The 25,186-nt window shown below is 38.0% G+C and overlaps 1 protein-coding gene and 1 long non-coding RNA gene across 3 annotated transcripts in view; one reads left to right on the forward strand and one right to left on the reverse strand.

Moving 5' to 3' along the window:
* The window catches only part of RhoGEF64C (Rho guanine nucleotide exchange factor at 64C), a 101,940-nt gene that overhangs the window by 70,992 nt on the left and 5,762 nt on the right, over nt 1–25,186 (reverse strand). Inside the window, exon 2 of the mRNA XM_068292625.1 lies at nt 15,371–15,408. The gene's annotated coding sequence lies outside the window, so the exon portion shown is untranslated. The remainder of the gene's footprint in view (nt 1–15,370; nt 15,409–25,186) is intronic.
* LOC137579366 (uncharacterized) lies at nt 13,853–14,495 on the forward strand. 2 transcript variants are annotated; one of them, XR_011032805.1, is made up of 2 exons: nt 13,853–13,992; nt 14,072–14,495. It is a non-coding gene; the product is annotated as an uncharacterized lncRNA (long non-coding RNA). The 2 variants fall into 2 exon arrangements; XR_011032804.1 differs by having other exon boundaries at nt 13,853–13,988.

Consider the following 25,186-nt stretch of genomic DNA (forward strand, 5'->3'; position numbering starts at 1 on the left):
TTTGCTGTAAAACAGATCCGATTTAACTTCTGGTTCAATGCCTTCAATTAAAGTATATATGAGTATGTATGTGTGCGTATAGGATTTACGGTTTCTACTGACGAGCAATGATTTTCCAATTCCTTCAACTGTACTTTTAGTTTAATCTGAGTCACAAATATGACTGGTTTTTTGTTCGCTGTTTCCACTTTTAAAAGTATTTGAATCGACGTAATCGGATCTTATTTGGGTTTTACTAGTAATAAAAGTAAAAAATGATTGCCAGGTTAATAAAAAAAAAACCTGTTGAGCTTTAATAACAGCATCTGTAAAACTGCAGATGGCGTCAGAATTGTCAATTGATAGACAGATGACCACTAAAATGATATGTTTCACAGTCAGGTGAAAATTGATTACATCTGTATGTATATCCTAGGTATAAATACATATTGTGTATGTTATATACGTTTATTCCATTCAAACCAGAGCAATTTAATTCAAATGACCTTCTTCAGATAGAATGATATGAATGTACATATATTAGGGAACAACACTCGTATATCATCCCTTTATCTAGTGGGAGCATCATGGTCGTTGAGTGCTTCACTTCCGTTGCTTTGTTGCGGTTTGCCCTTGATCTCGTTTTTTTGTTGTGTTTTGGTGATTGCATCTTTGCAGTTTACGGCCCAAAAGTTAATCGTATTCGCATGACCCAAACGAGGTGTCGAATAAGAAATTTAACACGAGGCAGCAGCAACACCAATATCAACATGGGCACCTAACACCTGCTCAAAAAAGTATCTCAAATTACATTTCCTTGTCACATTTCATTTTCTTTCGGTGTGTGTTGTTGGTATTGTGCTTGGCTTGAGCTCAATTATGCGGACAATTAAGCATAATTTTGTGTAGAGAACTTTTGCAAACTCAAGAGATCAATTACTTTTGTTGCACGTCAAAATCTATTTCCATTCATCGCGGATTTTTGTTATTATTCGAGTTGCTTTTGCTTACGGATTAATTGTGGTTAATGACAAAATGCCATACAAATTTCCTTAATGGAGCAAGCGAGGGGAAAGAAATAAGCAAACAAAACCACTCGGCGGACTTGTCAATCAAAATTTGATCAATGAGCTCGTTTTCATTTTCATTTTGAATTTAAATTTGGTTTAGTTCTCCTATCTCTCTCTCTCTCTCTCTCTCTGTCTGGCTGTCTGATTTGTCCTCATTTTAGGCTTGTTCGTGGGCTAGTCAATAAATCTCAGACTATTTAAAGAAGTTGAAGGGGCGTCCAGCGGCTTCTTCTGCCGATTTGGCCCGGCTGGGAAATAAAAATCACTGACCTATTAACCAGCCCTCGCACACACAAAAATAACGTGTTTACATTTTATATGTGTGGGTGGTTGTAGCAATGGAGCAAGGCTATTTAACGCCTTTAATTGAGTTTTGTAATACAAATCCAAATCACTTTCAATTTTTACGAGTAGAAATATACGTCATGATGACATAATAAAACGATTCCATTGGGAAAGGGCTCTTGAACAATTGTTCGACGATTGAAGAACAGTTTAAAATTGTTGGCTAACGCTACTTCGATGACTACAATTTTTCTTGGTAACGGTTTCGGTTTTAATGCCACCAATTCAACAGATGTTTAATTAGTTAATTGTTTTTCTTTTATTGTCTTTTTTAATATTTTCTATTGCTAATTTCCCCTTTTAAATCTTTACACAAATATTTGTCATAAATTTTAAAAGCATTTCTGCCCAGACGTGTTTTTTATCTTTGTTAATTTTTGCTCATATTTGCCCTCTTGGTTTAACGACCTCTCGAAAAACAAAGTGTTCGACCCTAAACTTTTATTTTATTTTTATTCCAATATGGTGGCTTTTTTTTTTTATTGTTTTTCTTTCCTTTTAGAGGATTTGCTTTGTGCATTTTGCATTTAGCATATAGCCAGCACTTTGTCATTAGTTTTTTGCGCTCACTAAATTCTCTCTTTTTTTTCTCGTTGTTTTTGTTAAACTTGTGTATATATATTTTATATATTTGCATAAATTAAAATGTAATTATAATATTGACCAGCAAACAAACGGAAATGATTTATGCATGAAATAAGCCCAAAGATATAGAGCTAAAATTGTCGCTGTCTATATAAAAAATATATGTTTGCATTAATAATTGCTGCAAATAAATTAACAAGTTATTACACACACACGCACGCACATACACATGTACATAAAAAAGCCTTTCCCTCCTCTGCCTACCATCTATCACTTCCCTTCCATTGCCACACTGTGGAAAGTTGCTTTTTAATTTTTGAATGCTGAACTTTTAATTGTGGGCAATCAATTTTAAAAGTAAAATATATCAAAAAATAGTTTCTGATATTTCATATCGCTTGAATCGTTTATCAAATGGAATACACAAACACACACAGAAACACAGACACATGCCAGAAGAATACATAAATTTACAAATATACAAGTTAACGTACATACATACATACATACATACAATGTATACTCATATGCTTGAATAGTTATGGTTATGGCATGAATTCATTTTTAGAAAGTGAATTGTAGCTGCGAGTTGAAGTTGAAGTTGGAATTCGGTTCAGGTGAAGAGGCTGTGGAGGGCGGGGACAGTCATCGATTATAGAGGCCTTAACATTGCTCTATAGTGGCTACTGTGCAAAATCGGCAAATCACTAAATTGAATTTCAAGAACACACACACACACACATACATACATACATACAGCAAGTGTGTGAGTGAAAAAATCTACTCACAATACTATTCAAATTGTTTATTTATTTGTTATTAATAATTCATAAAATAAAAATTTGCCCAATCATGGCCAAACTTCAGTTTTATGACCAGTCATTTAACCCCACGCACCAAAAAAACATTTTACTTTCATTTCTCTTAATTATTATAATAAGTGATCGAGATCTTGAGCGCATGGCCAGGCCTGAGGCCAAGTTTTACTTATTTAAAGTCCCAAAGTACTGATCCAAAAAGAAAAAAAAAACCCAAAACAGATTCAGTTACATGGGGAAAGGTGAACCAGACCGCTATATACATAGATGGTAGAACATACACAGTAACCCGTTTGTGTACCTCTTAATAGCGAATGGCATTATGGACTTGATCAGACGATAGAATAGACGTACCACATGCACCATTAGTTCATTAGGTAATTAACATTCAAATTATAGGGAAGCTTTGTTAACATTTTGAGAGTCGATTCGTCTTAACACCCTTTCATAATGTGACCGCCTTTCGAAGGGCATCACAAATTCGACACGACAAACTGTGGAGTTTGGAATCACTTCGTTTTGTACAAAGTTCAAACTACTTATGACAATTATTTCCGGAACTTTTTCTTTTTCGTGTGCGAGTACACATAGAAGAATAGAGAAGAAAAAAAACGGGAACGAAATTCTCAATTCGACTTAGTTTGCCTGTCTATTCGTCTGTCTGACATTCAAACTGGGTCTCAAATGCTCTGAATTTCACAGCAAATTGTCGTATAATTTCCAATTATCAACAATTACCCGCTGTGAACTTAGTTTTAAAGTTGTCTTGAATTATTTTCGAGTACAGAGTTTAAGTTAAAAGTTGTTACTATTGCTGATGTTGTTGCTTTTGGCAGCCTAGTGACCTGAAAACCTCTTAATAAATAAGTTGCGAAAGAGAAATTGTTCAGTTATCAACTTTTTAGCACAGACATGTGAATTATTGGTGAGTCAGCTGACTCTCTGAAACTGACTCTGTATCTGTGACTAGGCCTAAGTCCAGTTCAATGACTTTTATGTGGGTTACCACTTACTCCATTTTAATACTAATCGTTTATTAATCTTTATTGACAAACAATTGGGGACAATTGCATTTTGAAGAAATAAAAAACTACAAGTAAAGTATGTGATTGAGTAAGTTAACCATTCTCTCCATCCGGTTCGACACCCTGAAGTCGAGCAAATCAACTACAACTGGCTCTATGGCCAACACAAGAGACTAAGACCACAACCACCATCACACCACCAGCTGAGTCCGTTTAAAGAAAAAGTTGCTGTGCCAGTTTTGTGCAATGCTGCAGCAGTAGCGATCACACACACACACACACACACATAAACACACATACACTCACACACGCACTCAAGGCACATTTACACATATGTATGTATGTGGATATGTATATGTCCGTCCTATCTGGAGACTGGGTCTGGCTTTAATTATTTAATTTTTGCACTCATTTGCATAGTTTGCTCGCCTTTCGCAAGTGATTTGCATCTAAACGTTGAACCATTCTCTTCTCTCCCATTCTGTTTGGATTGCTATGCATTGGAGCATATTCCTCCCCCTTGCCACCACTCTCACCACTTCATGGCTCCCACTCATTCAAACACATATCTCTGTATTATGACTGCCCGAGTTACATGCTTGAAATATATTCTTAAAGGTTGCTCATTTGAAGAGAACACACAGAGATTGTTTCGGATGAAAGAACTTGAACCACTAGTATACACACACGAATCATCAATTTCGTTAATTAAATCGATTAAACTTACAATTAGCTTGAAATCTTAGATCCACACCTTAGACTAGTTTAAATATATTTCAATGTCTAATAATGACATCAAGTTTAATATATTCTCTGCTCTACTAGAGCCAACACAAACAATACACACATACAAAGACAGTTGCCTGCCCTCAATATAAAAATATTAAAAACCTAACAAAATATTTAAATTTGTTTTTATGAATCAGCTGAAAGATGTTCATGGATGCCAACTGACAAAATGACGTAGGCTGGCCCTTTCTCTCTCTCCACCTCCATCTATGTATCTACCACCACCATCATCTCTACCTACGGCTCGTCTGCGGTTATGGCTGGTCATTGTCCAGTCCAAGCCAGGCTGGGTCCGGCCCGGTACGGTCCGTCTCGGGTCTGGCAATGTCTTTCAATATTTTATGCGTAGGCGAGACGACGTTGTACTGAAACTGAAAACGAAGATATCGACATGGACTTCGACACACTGACTGACATTCACAAAAGCTGCTGAAAAATTAATGAAAATGCCGTACCAAATTGAAAACAATAACAGTCAGAGGCGGCAAAGAAGGAGCAACAGAGATAGCAGTAGCAGTGAGTAAGTGAGTATACCATAAAATGCAGTCAGTTGACCAAATATGCGCAAATGTTGTGGTTGATGGTAAGAAAAGAAAAGAGAAGAAAAAAGCCAAAAAACCAAACTTAACAGCAAAACAGAGACCGATGATGATGATGGTGCTGGTGATGATGAAGCTGGAGAAGAAGCCTCTACTAAAATTAAAAAAAGACAGAGAGAGAAAGAAAGAAAAAACACAAACAAGCAACTTGAAAACTTGATGTAGGTCAAATATCTGTTTTTTTTCTTTTCCCTCCTTCTACCTCTCTCTCTCTCTCTCTCTGTCTTTTACTTTTTCCTGTGATGCTTCTTGTGGTAATGCTGCTGAACGGGTAAGTGACGGGAGAGACGTAAGTCAGGGGAACGACAGGGACAGGTCTTAAATGTCCGCCTTCGTGTTTTGTAGGCCAAATGCAAGAGACAAGGCAAGTTTATCAAGCATATGAGAAGAAGGAAGATAGCCCCAACCCAAAATGACCAATGGCCAATGTCTATGATGAAGTTGCTGACGTTGATGATGATGCTACATCTGCTGCAGTAACAAGGATAAAAGTTACTCCAACAGCGCATCAGAGGATACGACATCAATATACCCATTCCTTGTTAGTCGAATCCACTAAATTCTGCTAAGATTCTCGCCCATTAAGAACATATTTTTCCAAGATGGATTCGAGTTGCGCTCGAAGCGTCTCAATTGGAATCTCACATCTTATGAATAATCATCCGGTCTTTATGGTCGTTCGTCATTTATGTTTTATATATTTTTACGAAATAATCTCAAATGAATGTCTGATTTTGTCTATATAAAATATATATATATTATTGATTGGGAGCATATTACAGGGTATATCTAGCACTAACAAAAATAATTAAGATGTTGTTGCTAAAATTGAGCTCCTTTTTAATTGCTGCAAGACTGAAATTCTCTGGCATCTGTCAATTAAGGCTCTGGCAAGGCCCAGCAGCAGCAGAACACAATTCAGCCGCAATGCCCATGAAAAGAAATAATCGCCAAGCCAAGTCAACACAACAACAACTTAACATCGAAACAGAAAAAAACCAAAAAGAAGCAAAAAACTAAAATTGGTCCATGAACGTGATCAATTATAGTGGCTCATTGTCTTGTTGTTGTGCTTTTCAAAATCAATAATCAACAACAAAAGAGCTGGCGCGAGCAAGTCAAGGTCCAAGCAAAATCTATTTTCTGTTGTATTGAAATTAAAACATAAATAATAACTGTGTATAACTCGCACAAAATGCATAGAAAATCACATCAATATCAATGTCAGTTTCGGTTTCAGCTCTTTTTAATGGCCATAGAGACATAGGTAAGACATAAGACACACAACAAGACACAATCAGACACAAAACGTAGTGTCAGAGAGACCTCAGAAAGACAGAGGGCAGCGACTTGTTGACTCTTGGCATTGCCTCTGTCCCTCTCATATTGGCAGCTGCTGCCCCCGGGCCAATTAGACCAAAAGGTGTTGTTTGAGCAAGCCAAAAATAGATCGAAGAAGTGACCTGGCACTTTTTCTTCACTCTCGACAGTCGCTAACACTATTTATAAGCCAGCACCAAGTGACTTCCGCCAACCAAACCATTTGAGCCTTCATAGTTTAAAATGCAAAACTATCTACTTTAAACTGGTATTTATGTTCCTCATAGTCACATTGCTTTAGATTATATGTTACCATTTACATGGACTTGAGTGATTCGTAATATACGCTCATTATGAATTTCTTTTGCTTTCTTACTGGTTTCATCATTTTAGATGGCATCGAATTAGTTTTAATTTTTTCCGCATTCAATGGAAATGGCCAACATCAAACTAATGTTCACTAAAACAGCCTCAGCTTGTCTTTTCTAAGTAAGTAGATCTTTTTTTAACCATTGTTTGTGCACATTCTGTTTTCTTTTCTCTTTTCTTTCTCTCTCTTTTTCGGGTTTGTTTGCTGCTGTTGCTGTTGTGTATTGTCTTCGTTTTTAATTTTGTTAATGGATTTTGCTTTTGTTGCCTTTAAGACCATTTGTGCAATTAAATGCATTAAACAAAGTCATAAAATGTAATAATACATAGAAAGATGGCTAACAGAAGGGACGCAGTGGATCATGAATGGATGTTCTTATGGCCAATTTGAGGTTAATGTGCAATTTGCCTGACCCGTTACTTTTAGCCAAAACAAGAAATAAAAAAAAAGAAGAAACAAAAAAAGACAAATAAACAAAGAAACCAAAGAAAAAGTTATTTATGATTGTCTCTGTATAAACTGTAAAGGAAACTCTCTTTGTTAAACCAAAACCAAAAACCAAATTGGCCTTGGCTAATTGATGGCTACATATATTTCTTGTCTTCTCGTTGTTGCATGGCTGAGCATTTGCTTTACCCTCAATGATATATAATTAGTTAGTCAAATTGGCCGACTTTTTTATTACCCACTTTTTTCTCGGCTCTTTTTTGTGCCTTTTACAAATGAACTCTAAAAAGCAGAAAGCTTGTATACAAATTGCACGCCCTTGCCTCACTAATTTGGTAAGAGCTCTGCATGGAGAAAAAAAACAGGCTAAAATGTTGTAACTTATGGCTCATACATAGACACAAATACACGCAGACGTGGTGAGCTATTGAAAGGCCGCTGCACAATTTTCTTTTTAAAAGTTATTAGCGTGTTTTATTTTCTTTTATTTTTCTCATTCCTTACTTTTTTGCCTGTTCACTCTGCCATTTTCATTAAAAGGCATAAATTGTGCAGAAAAATGCTTGTCGAGTCTCAGCCTCTGTCTAAGTCTGGTTCTGGTCTGGTCTTTCCAAACCTCTCCCCACGTGAATCTACCCTTTTTTTTTTTTTTAACAAGGAGGAGCAATTCTACGGACGAGAATCTATCTATCTATGGTGTGTGTGTGTGTGTTTTATGTGTGTGAGTGTGAATGTGTGTTCAGTATTTTATTCTGCCTTTGCGCTTTTATTTACGATTTCTCTACCCTTCTCCTCATCCAGTTTCAAACACTGTATTTTCTCGGGCATTGCATTCATGGCGGCGTTTTGTATGAATGAAAGTTGCATGAGTGCCTGAGTAAGCGATGGAATGAATGCATGAATGAATGACTCAGTGAGCGAGTGGGTGAATGAGTTCGCTAGTGAGTGAGGGGATCCCTACTTCAAATTCCCCGGATAAAGAATGTTGCAACAACAAAACGCTTGGATATTAAAACATTTGACAGCTAATGCAATTCTGTACCACACTGCGTATGCTTAACATTTGCATTTCCTCTTTCAGGAGAATAAGAAATAAACGGGTGAAAATTAATTCGGTAGATATCGCCAAAAATAAATTGAAAAATGTAATGGAATACAAATACATTTAACTCAGACACAAAGTCGTCATCGTCGTCGTTGCCATTAGCCCAAGCCAAAACGCCCCAAGGGAAAGGAAAAAGTGCGAAATGGGCGAAGCGAACGTAACGGAAATGGAAGCCTTTGAAATGCTAAGAACACCAAAAGCAACAGCTATGAAATATATATTATATTGCATATTATATTTAGCTGTTAGTCTATGTACACTCTTATATGAATAAGCCAACCGAGTGCCTGCTATTTCAATCTGAAACGCTTTTCAATTATTTAGTAATGCCAATTTTTCTTCGCGAAGGCTTTTTGTCATTAATAATGAATGAAGATCATAATAATGGATAATGCAAGGATCATAACAGATTGTGCAAAGATACATATGCCATTTTCTCTTTGCTATATATACATACATACATATATGTACATTTCCTCTGCACAGCTTCTGCCTTAGCGTCATCGTAACTCAGGTATTAAAGTAAAATTAGGGCTTAAATGAGTTCTAAGAAAACAGTACTCCGTAACTTTTCACTTTTCTTGGCTCTTGTGAGTTTTCGCTTTTCTTCATACACCTTAAGTTTGAAAGCTAATAAGAAAACAAAAGTCTGGAACAACAATTTCTGGCAGTTTGGTTTATTACGCCGACGACGACGCCATAAACTTTCATGTGCTGCCAAGTTTTTGGTCGTGATCTTTCGCTCTTTACCGCCACCGCCTCGATATGAAGCAGCCCAACTATGCTGTCTAGCCAAACACGCCAAAGCATTTAAATTAGCTTTGCGTTTTCGCTTCTTCTAATTATTGGCCAGACACGTTCAAAGAGGGCCCCTGCTAAGCCCACCAAAAAAATTAAAAGAGAGACAACAAAAAAAGGGCGTATGTCATTGTCACTGCAAGACACGCATAAATCTCGCGACTATGTCAATCGCATCAAAGTCACGTAATCTGTGTGACATTTTCACTGAAACGTAGGAATTGGGAAAAATTTATAAAGTCTCCGCCACACAGCATATAGAGAGTCTCCGCCGGCATTATGCAGTTGGCCAAACAAATAGATCGATAGATGAATGAAGGTCGCCTAAAGACATTAAATTGGTTATTGTCAGCAAAGATTTTCTGTTATTTTTGCTACCAATTTTCCTAACCATTTCAAACAATTTTGTGAAGAGAATCCATTTAATCAACTTCGTTCTTTATAAAGAATTTTTCTAGATTTTTTCGTACGATTAAAACAAAGTGCTTATGAAAATAATCGCAACAGTCAATGAAACTGAGTAAAGCAAGACCTCTAAAGCAACACAAATAACAGAAGACGTTAGCAACACTTTCCATTATATGCCAACAACACCCAGCCTTTCTATGCTCTTGTCATTGTTGTTGTCGTTGTACTCTGCTCTGCTCTCTAAACAGTTTTCAAGTTGTGCGAAACTGGAAATTAAAAACGCTTAATATGCACTTCCGGTGGAGGATAAAGTCAGAGCGTTAGAGTTAACTCAGGCAGAGAGTTGGCCATTGCGAAGGCGACTGTCACTCAGACAACAGCAGCAGCAACACCAACGCCACCAACAACTTATCAGCGCCATCAGCAACAACAACGGAGCAACATTTTCAGTTGATATGTTTGTTTGTTTGGCTTGTCGCTTTTGTTTTTTGGCGACTTTTGTTGTTACTCTAACCCTTTTTGCGCGTTTTTTTTTTGTTGTTTTTCCGTTTTCTTTTGTTTTGTTGTTTTGCTTTTTCACTTGCCTTGCGCTAAATGTTGTTTACTCTTTGTCATTGTTAGTGTTGTTGCCATTTTTCTTTTGTTTTTCCCAACATTGTTGTTGCTGTTGCTGCTGCATGGCTATGCTGCTGCTGGCTGCCGTTGGTTACTTTAACATTCACCTACTTTTCACCTTGTTAGCTGCTGCTGCGCTTGGCCATGGCAACTCATCAAAGCGGCGGCAAAAATCTTGAAATGAAATTAGAAGTTGACGCAATGCGAAGAAGCAGCAGCAGGAACAACAACAAAAAATGCTAGACAAAGGCAACAGGAAAAAATAAAAAACAAACACAAAACAAAGTGAAAAATGCACCAAAGAGAAGATGAAGCTGAAGATCTACTGGCTAAGGCAACAAAAGCAATAGCAGCAACAGCAACGTAAGCAATTGCCTGCTAAGTAGAAAGTTAATTAGGCTTAAATGTGCGAGAAGTCGACGTTGACGGCAAAAATCTTGCCCCGAAAGCCAATTAAAAATTCTTACGCTTTTGCTTTTTCTAATAATTTGCTTTTTTATTTTTTTGCCTTGGCAGCGGCGGCAGTAGCAGCTGCAGATGCTTGTTAATTAATTTTTATGCATTTTAACAAATTTTCGTTCAATCTACAACTTTGGTTTTGACTTTGGCTTGGTTCGCGCTTATCCAAGCGAACCAATCAATGGCCAAATATAAGGAGGAAAAAGAAAAAAACAAGAATAAATCGACAGCCAAAACTTTCGTTTCAAGTAAATTTCACTTGGAGCAACGACAACAACACAGATGACATTAATTGGTCCTATTAAAGTATTTGCTAATAAGTTGGGAAGCACAAAGACCAACTTTTGGTCGAATGATTGTCGTTCATCGTCCTTAATGCCGCCGCTGTTATGGTTGCTGTTCTCAGGCATGTTGCTTCTGGCTGACAGTGGTAAAATCAAAACGATTAACACTCGAATTGGGCCATATGTGTGTACAGCGTGTGTGGTCTTAACTATGTACCCAGCTTGTCTCTAATATTATCGTTAACCAGTTGTTTATAATAAAATCAAGTCGAAATTTCAATACCCTTCAACGCATGTTTTCTTGGATCAGTTGTTGAAAAAGAGCTGAGTGCTGTAAACGTTTAATTAAGGTTTGAAATAATTTTGTTATTATAGATACACACGTATGTATTTTCGGATTACTATATATGATGATGAAAGTGCAAATACCTTACACCAGCAAATATCTTAACAAAGGCCAAGCAACCCAAATAGCTACACACACGTTTATACACAGGAAACAGTGTACGGGTCTGAAAGGTCGCCAAAGCCACAGACAATGGCAGCAACTAATTTAAAGCTTAACTCTAATCAAAGTTGAAACAGCGGCAGCCAGACTCTCACAAACACTCGCGCATACATAGACACACACACACACACATACATACACAACCACTGAATTGGTAAATTCTGAACTGAACTGAGCCAGACTCAACCGAAGGGGTAGAGTGTCTACTTGTACAAAATGCATCACTCGAGCTGGTCAACTAATCCCCCAAAAACCACAAAGGGCCAACTTCTAGTGGCAAAGGCAACGGGGCAACTTTAGGCCAATTTACATGCTTTATACAGCAGTAGAAACAGAAGCAGCAGCAGCAGCAACTATTGCATAATTAAAATTTGAAATTAATTTCATAATTTTGTCATGCATTTTTCCATTATTAACAGATTTTTGTATGAGTTGTCGAAACAAAAGGCTCTTGGCCACATTTTGTTCTCCTTTAGAAAAATATACAAAAGTATGCATGTATATGTATATAAAAATTCATTTTGTCCAAAAAGTTAGTAACTTCTTTTTTGACTGGCTATGACTGGCCAACTGACTTACTAACATGGACAACATGGGCGGTCAAAATTATCATAAATCTAAAATCGACCTCTCTTTAGGATCCATTTATTGAAAGGATTACGGCATTACCTCTAGGAATGATTAAGACAGTAGAAGGCGGATTTTAGAATAGTGTATAGAAATGTCTGTGAATTATATTTGAGAAATATCTTTGGCCCTATGTTTCCAGTTTTGTTCTATTCTGTTCTGTTTGGTTCTTTTCTGTTGTGTCCCGGTTCCTGTTCTGGTTATGGTTCTGTTTTTGGTCTGTTGTTCGTTGTTGCCATTTATTATTTATGTGCATTTTGATGTGGACTACGGAAAAACTCGTTCTTTTGGCTTACATTTTTATTTTTATAGTTATTTTGTGGAAACTTTGTGTTCTGATGATGGTGGTGGACCGAGAGGAAGATGAAGATGAAGAGGAGGGAAGGCAAAAAATGTATATTTGTTGCGTATTTTCGTCGTTTGTGAAGTGCACAGTAAAAAGTAAAATTCTACCGATTTCCATTTGACACTTGAAATTCTAAATTCGCTCTCCTCTACATACATACATATGTACATACATATGTGGGTTAATTAGCATCGTGTATAACAGTCTCTTGAGTACACACTCGCAGATACATCTACATTTGCATACTACCACATGCACGTACTCATCGCCGCATTACGCGTAACTGGAAACTGAGTACCGAGAGCCCATTAACATGAGCAACTTCACTTGAATTTCCGCAATGCATAGAAAAATACAGTTCCGATTTAACCTGCCTTAATAAGGCCAATGCAGAGCAGACCAGAAACTGATGTAATCCCAACGCACTGCCAGAAGGCATTCCACTCCCCCGACTCTCTCTACCACTATCTCACTATCGTCACTATTGTGTGTAAATTTGTTACCATTTTTGTGTTTTTCGTTTCGTATTGCACATAAAAGGTAATTTCTAATTTGCTGGTGTTTTATTGTTTCTTTTTCTCCAGTTTATGGCTCTGGCTCTATGTGTCTTACACTTATGCAACGTTCAGGCAGCCAGCGGCGCATGCGTTCAAATTACATGGCCGATAAATGCGACTGAACCCTGACAGCTGCTGCTGCTTCTGCTGCTGAGAAAAGCCATCGCGACTGCAGTGCGCTGCTGCTGCTCGTAAAAGCATAACGGCGTTCATTAATCATGCACGCCACGGAAAAAACAGGGCAAGAAAAGTGTAATAGAGAGAGAAACAGAAAGAGAATGAAAAAAGCAAGGCTAGAATCATCGCAGAAGCTTCTGTGTTCCATCGACAACTGTTACCAATTAGCAGAAACATGCAAAGCGCATTTGCAAATGAACGGCGACAACACAGGGACAAACAGCAAATGACGTAAATCGCCTGCGAGAAAACTCAGAAAAATCCGAATTTTTTATTTGGGATGCAATTAAATATGTAAACTAAACAAAATCTTTTTTGATTTACACTAAGAAATCTTAGAGAAGTATGTCTACTAACTACAGTAGAATCCGGTTTAACCGACGCTCAAGGGAACGACAATTTTCGTCGTTATATCCGGAAGACGTACTAACCGGAGGCCCTTTCATATAAGTTTGTTTTAGGACCAACCAATCCCTCATTGAACTTTAGTCGCTATAACTGAACATCTGTCCGGTTATATAAGGGAAGTCGTTATAACCGGATTCTACTGTAATTGAATACAGAATCTAATTTAAGGGCAAGTTTTCTGAGGAGTCTAAAATTTGAAACAATACAAGGTAGGCTATTTCTATGCTTTCGACTTAGAATTGCTAGCAAACTCCAGAAATTCCTCAAAATTTCAAAGGAAGAGATACTGTTCTCAGTGAGCTCCCAAAAAACAATAAAAAAATTAAAACAAATTCAAGATTGGTTTAAGGCAAGTATGTCAATTATCAAGAATCATTTACAGTCGCCATGGCTACTCTTAATTGGCTTGGCTGCCCAACCCTCTCATTATAGGTTTTGCATAAGTTCGAAGTCGATGTCGCAACCAACAACAACAACAACAACGCCAGCTAATAGCAAAGACGTCTCTCTGGAGATGAAAACTCTTGGACATACTGTAGGCTATGCAGTCTTTAAATATCGCATGGAGTTGTCACGCCGCAAGCGCCGCCCGAAGCGTCTGTTCAAAATCAAATGTGCACTGACAAATGCTCTCAAGTGGCAACAGTCACAAGTGAATCGCAAACGCTTGCAGCGCTTTCGACAGAAGAAGAAACGTTTAGACAAGATCTTGTCAGGCAAATCAGAAAAGGAAAAGGCCAGCAAATCCACCAAATCCACCAAACCCACCAAACCCACCAAACCCACCAAATCCAGCAAATCCAGCCAATCTGCATAGAATAAATAAAAAATATTAAGATGTTGTGAGACCATTGAAGCCTTATTGTTTTCATTATTATATGGATGTGGAGGCGAGATTGCTGACTTTTAAAAGTTTTCGATACCTTTTTAGCGTTTAGAAAGATCAATACTATAGACACCTCGTACACCTTCGTTGCCATTCATGGTATTTCTATTTTCAAATGATGTTCCAAGCAAAGCCAGAGAATGGGGCAAAGAAAATGCTAACGCAACGGTAAGCGGCAAGTTTTTCAATTTCCTCTAGCTATTACGAGACGATGACTATCCCCCTACCCCCTACACCGTTTCTTTACATTTGTTACTGAGTTCTCGCTTCTTTTACCTCCCTATTTTTTGTCTCTGTTTCTGGCCATTGACGCACGGTTCTCGCACTGTATTTTTTTTTCTCGCTTGATTTGTCACACAGTCCCAACGGAAAAATAAACCTGTCCAAATGTCTCTGGGACCGTGGAAAACCTGTATCCAACTGCTTTCTTTTTTGTACCCAGAGCTAAAGCTTTTGCCTCTCATCTTGGCGCAATCGTATTTAGTTGCAATTCCTTTAACCCAGCTCCGTCCACTTCTCCACCTTGCTTCTTTGACTCTCTCTCTCTTCTCCGCTCTCAATCTTTTTCTGCATTTTTTGCTTTGCTATTCTAAGTGCAGTCTCTTGCTGAGTTTCGCTTAGTTTTTTGTTGGCATCTCGGTTATTTATGCGCCTTGTTGTCCCAATTCTTGAAAAATGCTACACAACAGTGTCTCATGTGTGCTTCTGGATGTGTGTGTGTGTATGTGTGAGTCTGTGTCTGTGCGGTTTTCCATTTTCAACTGCTGTTTTTAGTTTTTTTTTTTTTAATAAGCAGCACACACACAACTAGGTTCGCCTCTATCAACTAGGTTTTTTTGACTCACCTTGCGCTGCTTTTCACTATTGATCGGCCCATTAAATGCTGCAATAAGGAGAAGAGAGGAAAATCATGAGTTGAATTGCGAAATGTATATATATATATATATGTATATATGTAGTCATTTAAATTTACATCAAAATGCCAAATTGAAGATAACAATTGCAAAACTATTTTTGATCCCAAACAATGGCTAAAATAATCAATTTAATGGCTTTCGCTCTCGCCCCATTCCAACCATCTTATGACAGGATCGAAACCGTGGTTCCATTTTGAACAATGTCGATAATGTTAAATGTTTATTCTTCAAGCACTACTCTTTCATTTCACTTAAACAAGAATAATAGGGGCCATTTGAAACGTTTATAACAACAATATGTTCAAATGTTCTTTGGGTTGATTTATAAAATGAATTAATGGAAGTTACCTAGTTAACTCGTAGTAAGGATGGATCTATACCTTTAAAGGTGAGAAACTTTGTCAATTCTGATGATTATATTATATATTAACAAAGGTTTTACATTCAAATCCAAATTTGGTCATTTGGTCTTTAATTCCCAGTCATCAATCTCAAATTACACTGTAACATCGAATCGAATGACATATTTCACACCTTTCACTGACCATTCGCTTCCTTCTGCCATCAGGACCCTTTATCATCGTTCAACTTGTACACCTCCTTTAAGCCCATTCAACTGTAGAACAAAGGTAAACTTTTTGTGTTCGCCCACTTCATTCTCTATGATTTTTAATGTTTTTTGTTTTGCTTCGTATTTGCGTTGTTGTTGGTCTTTCTTCCTTTTTGTTCTGTTGAACATTGAACATTTTCTGCGTGTCAGCGGCAGCTGTGTTGGCCACTAAACAACAGCAACAACAACTGTAATAATAACAACAATAACAGCAAACAAAAAACAAACACAAACAACATTGTACAAATAACAACACTTTTTATTGCTTGCCTCCTGATGGGGTTGATGATGAGAGAAGGGCTGACAATGGCAGAGGGGAGAAGAAGTGCTTTTGATGAGAATGGGTTCTTCAATAAGAGAGGATGCCAGTGTTAGGGAGCCACATAAGTTGCAGAGAGATTGGTGGTAAAGGGTTGGTGGTTGGGGGTTGGGAGTTGGGAGTTGGGTGTATGGGCTGGGTGGAGGTAAAGGACAAATAAACAATTGCAATTGTGGCGTTTGGTTGTAATTCTGTGAGCTGCTAAATCGTCTGTAAATACTTTTGTACAAGTTAACAGTTATAAATGGGCTTTTTATGAGTTAAACGAACGACAATATTTGTGACCAGAGGGATGCGAAGGGGCATGTGTGTGTGAAGGATGTGGGTTGGAGGAGTAGCGAGGGGTGGTAATATCAAATAAATGGGATTTCAGCTCTCTGATATCTCGAATATGAGTTGAGCGAAATCATTTTCTTTTAGCTCCGCATTTTTCATGTTGGAACTATTGAATATGGGCAATGGCGACAACAGCAACACTTTGTCCATACGAAGGTCATTTAAAAAGTTGCATGAGCTAGCAAGCAAACTTTGTTAAGTATTACCTCTCACTCGTCATGCATCTTGGAAACTTTTAGAATGGCCCCTCGTGAAGTCGTTGAGTGTTTCTCCTGTCTGTCAAGTGAAATCGTATGCCGCCTCTCACACAACCATTTGAAGATAGTCTGCCCGTTGTCTCGGCTGGCAAGTGGCAAGTGGTAGTTATTGTTACGATTTATGGCATACGCACATAGATCAACTTTGCAGACCTGAAACACCAACACCGACCACACCAAACACAACTGCAACATCAGCAACATCAATTCACTTGAGCATTTTCTATTGATTTTCGTTGTTGCTGTTACTAGCTGTAGTCTGTTTTCTATTTGCTTGTTGTTGATTTTCCACACGTCCATAATAATGCTAAGAAATGGAAATCATAAAAGTCAACATCAACAGCAACAAACACATTGGCCATGACCGCATGACCAGTTAGCCGAGGAGTGCGAGGGGGGGTACAATTGAATGTTGCCGGCTTCATTAGGAAAATTTTGTGCGCTTTCGTCGAAAAGAAAAAGCACGTTACACCACATCAGCAACATCATTATCGCAAAGCTAATGAAGATAAAGCCAATGATCGAGCTGATGATCGGGCATATGATGAAGATATTGATAATTGTGTTGAAGCTGCATTTTGGTTTCAGGTGAAATTAGCCAGAGTTTGGGCTAGCCCCCAAATGGGCGACAATTTTCCCATTGCCCCGTGGGTGGGCAGCCATTAAAACATTTGTTGCACTTGCAACGCTTTTTTCTTTTTCTTTGCTTTTTGTTTGTGTTTCTGTTTTTTGTTTTTGCGATTTTTAACGAGCAGTGAAAGTAAAAAAGCACTGTAAATACAAAAAAACTATCTATGCATGTTTAAACATGGCCAACACACCATGCAGAGCCAGAGACACGCCCTTAGACCATTTGCATGCTGACGTTTACGTTTCGTTTAGTTGTTTTTTCTCCCTGGCAAACAGAAATCAAAGCTGCAACAAAAGAAACGCAAAATTAAATGCAAAAAACAATCAACTCAGCCATAGACAGTCAAATGCAGCAATAAATACATATGTATACGTATACATATGTATGTACATATGTATGTAGCACAAACATACATGTATGTATGTATGTACATACGTAGATCACATTGGAAGAGACGATAAATGGTTTACGGACAAGATACACTGGGAAGGGGAGCCGAGAGTCGGGAACCTTCATCGCCGCGTACAAAAACTGCTTACACTGGCCAACAATAACTACAGTGAAAAGGCTAAATATTTATTATTACACGCAACAAATTGCAAATTTCCTTTTTCGGTGTGTTCGTTTGTGTGTGTGTGTGTATGCATGTAAGTCTTTATACTCTCACGAAAGGGTGTTTTTAGTTCAAATTATCAACATCACGATTATCAGTATCCATCTATTCCAAAGAATTCCAACAGACTATTATCAAAGTCTTTATATATATATATATTGTAGATATAATCCTTATAAGATCAAATAACAAACAAAGTTAAGATTAAAATAAAAAGTTTAAAGTTTAAACTTCGGAGTCGCGTTTTCAACTCAATAAAAACTCTATTCAGTGGGCCAGTGTATACAGATAGAAATAGGAACAAAAGGTAAATCAACAGTCAAAAGGTTGAAGAAAATAAATGTAATTGAACTACTAATTAAACAACGAATTTAACGCCAACTAAGCCGTAAACGTACTCCAACAGCATCGGATTATAATTGGTATTGAAGGTTTTCCTTCATCCATGATCCATACATGTACATATGTATATGTACATACATAGAAAGTTATACGATTTTTCATCAATCAATGGGTAAAGTGAATCAATGGGAATTTTGCCAACAAAATATGAACAATTCTATGGATTTTTATAATTATTAAAGGCATTTGAAGCTTTGTCGTCATCACTATCCACCTCACTCTCCCTCTCTCTCTCTCTTTCTGAGTCTCTATCTCTTTCTATCTATCTCTGGAGTAGAGTATTGCGTTGAATGTGTGACCCAGATTTGGTTTTGCTTCAGTTTTCAATGTGTGTATGTTTTTTTTTTTTAAACCATTTTCATTTTCATTGTTGGCTTTTCAATTTGTTTTTAAATGCAATAAAAGTGCATTTTGTATTTTGTCTGCAATGCATTGATTGAATACGTCACATTCGATGAAGGAGTGACAAAGAGAGATAGAGCGGGAGAGTGAAAAAGGAGGGACGACAACAAGGACGAGGGTACAGTGAAGCCAGAGAAGAGCAGAGACATTGGCTTCCCTTGCATTGCGTATGTGTGTGTATGCGTTTTTTCCGCGCTTTGCGTATTGACATGAGCAATTTTAATTATATTTTACGTCAATTGTAAAACTGTAAATTGTATAAAACGCAGCAGCAGCAACAAAAAACAAGGAAAACATTTTTGTTTTAATTAATTGAAAAATGTATCTCTGTGTGCATGCATGTGTGTGTGTGTGTAAAAATGACATCGTTAAATGATAGATACTCAAACCTTTTGGGTGCTAATAGATAAATTCGAGAAATTTTTGCAAAAGTTCATTACGCCCAGCATCAAGCAATATCATCTTGATGATCATCCACCCATCGCCATCGCCATCGCCATTATCATCATCGTCACAATAATTGTCTGACATTCAACATTTGTGTCTTTGCTATGTGATTTGTGTGCCGAGTCAACGCCCATTTCATGCTTTTATCCATGGCTAAAGCCATTGTAATTTTACCAAAGTCATTTACGTCTCGCAGATGTGAGTAGAGAGGATATTGCCATGCAAATATCGGGAAAATAGAAATTCCCTGCATACAGATATATAGATATATATACATATGTGGATATATTGAACCTTACATCATATCAAATCTAGTTGCACTGATACTTTAGCCACTCGCCCATGACATTCTTGAATTGCCTTACAAGTTAATAAAAGAAGAAAGGCAAGCTCTCTGCTTGGTCATTGAAAAGGTGAAGCGCTGAGAGGGGCGGGGGTAACAGGGCAACGGCCAGTCCGTTGCTCTCCTTCTCTCGCATAGGGCTCATAAATTTGTACTTGAGCGGCCAAGTGTGACGAACGAGATTACTGAAATCTTCTGGAGCAGATCCATTTTTCATAGCCAACAACTTTTTGAGTCGAGGCAATAGCAGCAACAGCAACATTCATTCCTATCTATAGAGTTGTCTTCTAGACACATACAACAAATTGCTCTTGTCTTAGTTATTTGCTGTCATAATAGTTTCAGCTGCTGCTGCTGGTGCTGCTGCTGTGTTGCCTTTGTACCTTTTGCATTGTTGATGCTCTAGTTGTTGCTGTCGGTCTGTCAGTTTGTAATCGGACATCGAAATGCGAAAATGATATTCCCGATGGCAGCCATTGTTGACCAATAACAAAGCATCAAACCGACCCCATCAGGCATTGAAATATAATTCCATATTAAACAATTGTACATGGCAACACCAACTACAACAAACAGACAAAGCGAGGTTGGATTGAGAACTTTTACTCTTAGTTTAAATCAAAAAAATGGTTTTATGCTAAATCGATTTAATCAAATATCAAACAAACGCCATCAGATTAGCAAAAATCTTAAGAAAATAATAAAGTAACGTGATTAGCTTTTCAACTAAGAACAAGTAGAGTAATACACAGTGTAATTCCTGAGTCTAGGATTTCCATGGTACCTCCAAAAGGCGAATCGAAGAGAATGATTCGAGAGCAACTCGCCTAGGTGCTCTCGTGTTATGTGAAAAGGACAACACGAAATTGCAGTCAATTGTCCCAAGAAAACAAAAATTAAATAAATTCAAAGAGCTTCCCCATGGCCATTATATTCGTCAGCAACTTTATATGGTTAGTCACAAGCAGCAAACAATAAAAAAAATAAGAGACGGATGAAAAAAGGTGCTAAATAAATGTTTGCACAATTCTTGCACAATTTAAAGGCATAAATTACAAGTGAACACAATCGAAATTATAACAAAACGAAAGAAAAGCAAAGAAAATAAATATGCATGTATTATATGGAACAAGGAAGACTGAAACAAAAAGCAATTGTCACATAAACAAAGTCTCACGTAACTGCTATAAATATGGCAGCGGAGGGCAGCAAACAATGTGAGTAAGAAAGCGCGAGGTTAACATTGCGTATGAGTTATATCTACCCAGTTTGTCGTCCCCCCCAACCACGAATCACAAACCAACCTCCACTTCCTCCAGCTCCAGCTCCACCCCCACCACACCCACACACTAGCAGAAGCCCCGGGTTTTTGTGAATTTGGTTTTGCAATGCAATGTGCGAATAACATCAGCAACATCAACACCAACAACAACATAAACAACAACCACAACAATAAATAAAGTGTAACATATGCAAATGATGATGAGAAGCTTGGCGATATCGTCACTGATGTTGCTATAGTCATAGCCATTGCTCCTGCTGTTGTCGTTGCTTCTGTTTCTGTCGCTGTGGCTGTTGCTGTTGGTGATGATAATGACGACAACAACAATGATGATGTCCTTGGGCTTAACTGGAATATGCAAAGCAGACCAGGTAAGTAAGTGGATGAGGATAGAGGTGTTGGAGGGGACGGGGGTGCCGATATCCACAGCAAAGACAGACGGCGATGACAGCAGATAAACCCCCAGCCAGCCGCAGGCGTTGTCAATAGCAACCATCAGCAAAGTGCAAGGAGCAACGGCAACAGCAATAGCAACAGCAACAGCAACAGTCAAACAGACAGACAAACAAACAAGCAACCAACAAAAGTAGAAGTCTACGTAATTGTAACAATTTCAATCTTGTTCGAAACTGGGGAAAACTGAATACTGGAAAACTTCATTGAAACCCACCCGCACAGGCCGCAAATAAAACAAAAAGCGGCCAACGGCATGCAGCATGCACGTCAGCAACATAAGGCAGCGGCAGCAACAGTAATGGCAGCGGCAACTCGTGCATGTTGTCAATTGTACAATTCCCAAAGAGATTGCAGGCAGAATGGTTGAAAGACAGAGAGAGAGAGATAGAAAGAGAGAAAGAAAGAAGAGGGGTATAAACTCGAGTGCAAAAAGTTTTTTAATAAAATTAAATTTAATGCCTTCAAATGCTGCTCTTTCGCTCATTCGGTTTCATTTTGCAGCAAATTGCATTACAGACACAAGCAGCAGGATGACGACAGCAACAACCACAAATGCAAATGAGCTACAAATGCAATGCAATGCACATGCATAAAAAATGAAAAACGGTTAAAAAACAACAGGAAAAAAATAAATAAAGGAGGTAAGAGGCATGAACTGCCTGCCGCGTGCAACCCACGAGAAAGCCATCCATAAGTTTTTCCATTTTCTGTGTTTTTATTCATATGACATTTTTGTGCGGTCCTCACAAAAAATATGATTAAATATTGTAAATGCCACAGTTATGAGTCGGGAAGTGTGCAGAAAACAGGCCAACCAACCAATTCCTGGGCCAACACACAATGCAAGCGAGCAACCATTGAGACAACATACCACAGACCTGCGCCTACGCCCACGCCCGCGCCCACATCCACACCCACGCCCGTACGCCCACAGCATCAACTTGCAGCAAAAATGCAAGCAAATGCCACACCTTGCTCCGTCTGAATGGCGGCGATCAGCGGCAGAGAAGCCTTTTTAAGATGACTTTTCGGTAAAGAACCGGCGAACAGGTTCAGTTCAGTTGTCGCCGCAAAGTGAATCTAAGCGAAAGACCGTTGTATCGAGGGTAACTCAAAGAGTTCATAAAACAGGATTCAATGAACTTCTCTGCTCCAGGTTGTAGGTTACAACTTGTTGCTAGTTATGATTCTCATTAGCATTTAGCGCGTAATTTGACTTGATTTATTTGCTAACAGCAATTGACTTTCTAAAAATAACCACCTAAACTAACTAAACAGCTTCGCTAGCAGCATCAGCAGGTTCAGTCAGCTGTTGTTTGGCTTAAATAAAATTTTCGATTTAATTGCTAGCAGCAACACCTTGAAAAAAAGAGAGAAAAAACAAAAATAAAAACGAAATACAAAACCAACAACAAACGGCCGATGAAAAATGGTGGAATAAAGTAAGTATGTATAGTACATATATAAAATAGTTTTTTTTTTTTTCTTTCTTGTTTATAATAATAATTTATAACAAGTTTGTTGTTGAAAAGTGGCGAGGGGACCTGACGCGGGCGATGTCAATGTGTAGTGGGGGAATGGAGAAGGCTAAAAACCAAACCAAAAGACCACTAAAAAGCAATTGTAGTTAAATGTCAAAGCGACAATTGTCTCAGTTTCAGTTTGAGTTGCTTTGTCGCTCTTGTTGCTCTTGTTGACCGTTGTTCATAAAGTGAACGGGACACGACAAGCGACCAACGACAACAACTTCGACAACATTGAATGGAGGATGCCAAGCGGGGGCGGTGGCGGAGACGGAGATGAAGATGGAGGAGCTTTCGTGTTGGTCGTGTTGGCTGTGTTGGTCCAAGTAATAGAGTGCTAGACTAAATGAGGCTTAACTTGGAATGACCACAAATATTACTGTTGCTATTGCTGCAGTTGGGGCAGGGAACTTGAAATTGTGTGACAAATCGACAAATCACAAGCAAGCCGGAATGGCCAGCAATGACCAGGCGACTGCCAAGAAGAGGGAATGAATGGGAAGGGAATCAAAGAGCCAGACTAAATATGCTAATTATGCGTTAATAAGCAGACTCTACTCACTTGCTTGGCCAAGCATGACGACCACGCAGCAGGCAGTGGCGGTATGAGAGACCTTTTTGCCTTATATATGCACGTATACAAACTTATATTAGATTAAGGTATATAGACACATACATTCACATTTGTACATATGTATGGTAGCTGGTAATTGTGTGAAGTGAAGTAGAGTATCAAGTGGTTTGTACATACATACATATATATGCTTTTAGATAATTTGCTGGTCGCTTTGGTTAGTTCTTTTTGCCTTCTTTGACGAAACCGACGCCTCAGTTACTGCTGCTGCTGCTGCTGCTGTCACCTCGAACCAAAACTGCGAACCTGCGACGGCAACGGCAACAACGACCCATAGAATTATTGCGAAATTTTTCGCCTAAGGCTTTTAGCTTTAATTATGAACAATCAGCAAATTTTGCTAGTGTTTTCTTTGGCTTTTTGTTTCTGCCTTTTTGCATGTCAATCAAAAAAGCTCATGTCGTGATTTGATGATTTTCTTTTTTTCTGCTTGATTGTTGATGTTGCTTACACAACATTTGCTCTGACTCAAAATCCATTTGTCAAGTAGAACAGACGCTTCAAGCCTCAATGTGTCTGTCCATCGGTTTCTGTCTCTGTCTGTGGCGCTAAGTTAAGCCTGCCTGTCCTTCAATAATTCAGACAATTGGAAATAATGAAATATGACATACGTAACGATGGGTCCGGGACATTTGTCAGAAAGCCAGAAAGGCAGAGGCATTTAATTCAACATTAAAACTTTTATATGTAGTTATTAATAATTTAGTTTATCTTTTTATTTCTCTAGTTAACTGAAAAATCATACTTATTGTTGTGTTGTTTTTTTTTTTTTGGCTGGCGCTTGAATTTAAGTTTTATTACAACACATTTGTTGGCTTGTTGTTGGTGTTGTTGTTACTTGAGCACATAAATTTAACAATGTCATGTTATAAATTTTGTAGCTAGCACAAAGAACGTAAGGAAAATACACACACTCAATTGAAACAACACCAAGAGACGCTAAGACTTTATTTTAATCAAGACGAAATTTTTATGCTCTTCATAGCTCATCTATGTTCTTGGAGTTGAAACTTAAAGCAACATCTTGTTGTACATACAAACATGAATTCGCCAGCACTAGCTTTTGCTATAAGTTTTTTCTTTTGAAATCGGGAATCATACATAGTTAGATGTGCAAAGGCTTGCAACCTCTTTTAGCCAGGGTATATTGTTTCTGTTAAAGTTGCTTGGCTGCTTGCTTTTTATTTATTTGTTGGTGACTTTTGCAAGTTGTTGACTTTTGTTTTTGTTTTTAGCTTAAACAAAGCTCAGCAGAGCCCTCTTTTGCTGTTGCTGCTGCTGCTGCTGCCGCTTCTTGGCTTTTTGATATTGTTTTTTGTCTGCTTTTTTGGTTAATTTATGCAACGAACCAGTTTTCGGTTTTCATCGAGCTCACAGTCAAAAGTCAGCGGGAGCAAGGGGGGTTAAATTGCTTCTATATACACACATACACATGTACAAATGTATTTATGTATGTGTATATAATTTTTATTATATATATTAAAATTAG

Source organism: Drosophila tropicalis, unplaced genomic scaffold, assembly GCF_018151085.1.
Source record: "Drosophila tropicalis isolate 14030-0801.00 unplaced genomic scaffold, ASM1815108v1 contig_694, whole genome shotgun sequence".
In the NCBI taxonomy this organism is placed as follows: domain Eukaryota; kingdom Metazoa; phylum Arthropoda; class Insecta; order Diptera; family Drosophilidae; genus Drosophila; species Drosophila tropicalis.